Below are 5,000 nucleotides of genomic sequence, written 5' to 3' on the forward strand. Positions count from 1 at the left end.
GTGTACAAAGGGCAGGGACGTAATCAACGCGAGCTGATGACTCGCGCTTACTGGGAATTCCTCGTTCACGTGGAAAAATTGCAAGCCACGATCCCTAAGCACGAAGGAGGTTCAGCGGGTTACCCGGAAGCCTGTCGGCCCAGGAATGTTAACACACGCTGATTCCTTCAGTGTAGCGCGCGTGCGGCCCAGAACATCTAAGGGCATCACAGACCTGTTATCGCTCAGTCTCGTGCGGCTATTTTCGTCCGCCGCCTGTCCCTCTAAGAAGAGTTTAAGCTCCTGGGAGCCGGCGGTAGCCCTAGTAACGTATCGTGATCCGCCGGCGACGGCCGCGAACACGGCGCGCTTCACCACGGAGCCCGACGCACGACGGACGCGCGCCGACCGGAGGTTGCCCCCCGGCCGACACACGCCCGCCGCACGCCGGGACGCGGATGGCGCGGCCGCGCTCGACGACCGCCGTGGACGACGGGCGAACGCGTTCGGGGATACCGGGCCGAGCCGACGGGTACGCGAACACGAACGGCCGAAACCGCCCGCGCCGCGCACACGCCGACCCGGGGTTACCCGCCTAGTTAGCAGGACAGAGTCTCGTTCGTTATCGGAATTAACCAGACAGATCGCTCCACCAACTAAGAACGGCCATGCACCACCACCCACCGAATCAAGAAAGAGCTCTCAATCTGTCAATCTTTCCGGTGTCCGGGCCTGGTGAGGTTTCCCGTGTTGAGTCAAATTAAGCCGCAGGCTCCACTCCTGGTGGTGCCCTTCCGTCAATTCCTTTAAGTTTCAACTTTGCAATCATACTTCCCCCGGAACCGAAAAGCTTCGGTTTCCCGGAAGCTGCCCGCCGGGTCGTTAATGAAACGCCGGCGGATCGCTAGCTGGCATCGTTTACAGTTAGAACTAGGGCGGTATCTGATCGCCTTCGAACCTCTAACTTTCGTTCTTGATCATACGAGAACGTACTTGGCAAATGCTTTCGCGTCAGTTCGTCTCGAGACGATCCAAGAATTTCACCTCTAACGTCTCGGTACGAATGCCCCCGCCCGTCTCTGTTGATCATTACCTCCGGTCCCGAAAACCGGCCCGGCGGGACGCGCGGGCGACTGGCGCCCGCGGCCCGGCGGCCCGCGCACGGAAACGCCCCGGAGGGCGATTTCGCGCGCCCGCGAAGGGCGGAGATGCGCGGGACCGAGGTCTTGTTCCATTATTCCATGCGACCAGTATTCAGGGCCTTTTGACGAGACGGCCGTGAAGCCGCCCCGCCAGATTTGAGCCTGCTTTGAGCACTCTAATTTGTTCAAAGTAAACGTGTCGGCCCGCCGACGGCAATCGGTGAAGATCACCGCGCAGCAAGATTGGAGTAGGCGGCCGCCGTCGTCGAACCCCGACGGCCGCGCGACGCGTGGCCGCGCGGCGCGCCGGAAGCCCGAGACACGTGTCCGCCTGCCGACAATACGTCCGGCCGACGTGCCGGTAACTAACACCCCGAGACGGCTGACGAGCGCGACGACGACCGCGCCGACGGGACACGTGGTCCCGCGACACGGCCGGCCGCGACACGACGGACCGCCAGGGTGGTCCGGCACCGCCCAGACACAGATCCGACTACGAGCTTTTTAACCGCAACAACTTTAATATACGCTATTGGAGCTGGAATTACCGCGGCTGCTGGCACCAGACTTGCCCTCCAATTGATCCTCGTTTAAAGGTTTTAAAGTGTTCTCATTCCGATTACGGGGCCTCGGATGAGTCCCGTATCGTTATTTTTCGTCACTACCTCCCCGTTCCGGGAGTGGGTAATTTGCGCGCCTGCTGCCTTCCTTGGATGTGGTAGCCGTTTCTCAGGCTCCCTCTCCGGAATCGAACCCTGATTCCCCGTTACCCGTTACCACCACGGTAGGCATGGAACCTACCGTCGACAGTTGATAAGGCAGACATTTGAAAGATGCGTCGCCGGTACGGAGACCGTGCGATCAGCTCGAAGTTATTCAGAGTCACCAGGTCTTTGCGCGGGCCGCGATCGGGACGCGCACGAAGCGCGCCGCGACGGGCCGGTTTTGATCTAATAAAAGCGTTCCTCCCGCGAGCGACGCCCGAGGGCGCCGCGACGGTCGGAACTCTGTCGGCATGTATTAGCTCTAGAATTACCACAGTTATCCAAGTAACTTGGGTACGATCTAAGGAACCACAACTGATTTAATGAGCCTTTCGCGGTTTCACCTTAATGCGGCTTGCACTGAGACATGCATGGCTTAATCTTTGAGACAAGCATATGACTACTGGCAGGATCAACCAGGGATCTCGGTTTTACAACAACTGCGTCCCGTGACGGATCCCCGCGGCGACGCCGACCAAGGGGCGACGACGACGCGGACACTCGTCTCGGGACGCGTGCGTCCGAGCGCCGGTCCGCCCGTGGGCGAGCCGACGCCGAGGAAGGTCGAAACGACCGTGACCGGTATACGGTCACGGCGCACGACCGACCGCGGTTCGAGTGGGATACGTGCGCGGACGGGCGCCCGTAAACCGCGCGCTTCGGTCGACGCGAGCGCCGCACTGAGCACCCGCAGAACGCGGGGCGACTGCGGCGGCGGTCGCGTGCGGTAGACCGAACACACGCGGAGAGCGAGCGCTCGCCCGACGCGACGTGACCCGTGCGTTGACGAGAGTCGGGGTTAGCGCGTACGCCGTCCGTTTTCAGCGGACGGAGAATTACCGCGCTAGCGCCTCTCGCCAGGTTTATAACGGCCCCCAGCCGAGATCGTGGGGGAAGCCGGGGACGCGACGCGAAGTCCGTCGTCCCGGGGCTTCGCCCCGGCGACCGCCGGGCACGGCGACGATGGCCGGCCGCGGCGGGAATGTTTTGGCGTCGAGAGCTCGTAACTTGCGGAACGGTAACGGGAGTCGTCATCGATTTTTGAAAAAAACGATTTGCGCGTCGGAGGCCCACCGGAAGGCGGGCCTGCGACGCCGGTTGAGTTTTGCCACTCGGCGTGCGAGATGGGTCGGTCGCCGAAACTTGGACGGATACCATCGAAGGGCACTGGATTGCTGACCATTCCGAAGACTGGGGCAGACCGGTGCGCGGCGATGGACGCGTCGGCTTCGGCGTCGCCCGTGGCTTTGCTGTCGTACGTGATTGGCGATCGGACGCCGGCGGAACGCCGACGACCGAGTCGCTCACAAATTTACAAAATCTCGAGTTTCACAATGTGCGACGGGGGTATTCACGCGTAGTGGTACACCCGAGTCGAAGGAACTTCGCCATCACCGTGCGTAGCGGTTAGCCGAGAATCGAAAATCCGTCAATCACCGTGCGTAGCGGTTAGGCGAAAATCACAAAATCCGTGCGTAGCGGTACGGCCGCGGATAAAGGATTACCGATTTAAATGTCGCGGACACCGGTGTCCTATAGTACTCGGAACGTACGACGTGAACACGTCTCGGGTACGTCGAGATCGAACCAACGGTTAACGAGTTATTGCACACGGAAAAACTACGTTCGAAAAGTTGAATTCGAAATCGTGTCGACGGACATCGCCGGGGCTGCCGTCATGTGCACCACCCCGGCACCGACGAATAACCGAGGACGTCGAGTGAAAAAAAAAAAATCGAATTTTCACACACGGTGGTCCGTGCGACGAGACGGTACGGCGGGCGCGCAGCTCGGCGACGGTAATCACCCCTGTAACGTCGCGGTCAGCGCAGAAATTCTACGCGGTAAAGGTTTTCGGCAAAGGGGGATATCCCTGGACAACGACTCTGCGGTCTGCCCGTGATGAACGGTACGGTCGATGTCACCGGCAAACCGTGGAAAACGGTTGACCGAGACCCCGCCGTCGGAATACAGTCAATCACAGTGCGTAGCGGTTAAGCGAAAATCAAATATCGGTCTATCTCCGTGCGTAGCGGTACGGCCGCGGATAAAGGATTACCGATTTAAATGTCGCGGACACCGGTGTCCTATAGTACTCGGAACGTACGACGTGAACACGTCTCGGGTACGTCGAGATCGAACCAACGGTTAACGAGTTATTGCACACGGAAAAACTACGTTCGAAAAGTTGAATTCGAAATCGTGTCGACGGACATCGCCGGGGCTGCCGTCATGTGCACCACCCCGGCACCGACGAATAACCGAGGACGTCGAGTGAAAAAAAAAAATCGAATTTTCACACGCGGTGGTTCGGACACGGTCACGGGGACGCCGCCGCGCACCAAGGGCGACTCCGCGCCTCGCCCGTCGAGGAAAAATATTTCCGCGTACGGCACTCCGAGTTCCGCGGGACGTAATAATTCTTTACGTTAGTCCACCTCGCACCCGTCGAACGCCGACCAGACAAAAATCGGCAATCGATGAAGGGCACAGTGTCCACGGATCCGGTCACGGGGACGCCGCCGCGCACCAAGGGCGACTCCGCGCCTCGCCCGTCGAAGAAAAATTTTTCCGCGTTCGGCACTCCGAGTCCGCGGGACGTAATAATTCTTTACGTTAGTCCATCTCGCACCCGTCGAACGCCGACCAGACAAAAATCGGCAATCGATGAAGGGCACAGTGTCCACGGATCCGGTCACGGGGACGCCGCCGCGCACCAAGGGCGACTCCGCGCCTCGCCCGTCGATGAAAAATATTTCCGCGTACGGCACTCCGAGTCCGCGGGACGTAATAATTCTTTACGTTAGTCCACCTCGCACCCGTCGAACGCCGACCAGACAAAAATCGGCAATCGATGAAGGGCACAGTGTCCACGGATCCGGTCACGGGGACGCCGCCGCGCACCAAGGGCGACTCCGCGCCTCGCCCCGTCGAGGAAAAATATTTCCGCGTACGGCACTCCGAGTCCGCGGGACGTGCTCGCCGAATGCCCGCACCGAATAATACCGGTAAACCACATCCACTTGCCGTATTCGCCGAATGCCCGCACCGAATAATACCGGTAAACCACATCCACTTGCCGTATTAATATTTTACGTTAGTCCACCTCGCACCC

This window comes from Metopolophium dirhodum, unplaced genomic scaffold (genome assembly GCF_019925205.1).
Source record: "Metopolophium dirhodum isolate CAU unplaced genomic scaffold, ASM1992520v1 scaffold19, whole genome shotgun sequence".
Classification (NCBI taxonomy): Eukaryota; Metazoa; Arthropoda; class Insecta; order Hemiptera; family Aphididae; genus Metopolophium; species Metopolophium dirhodum.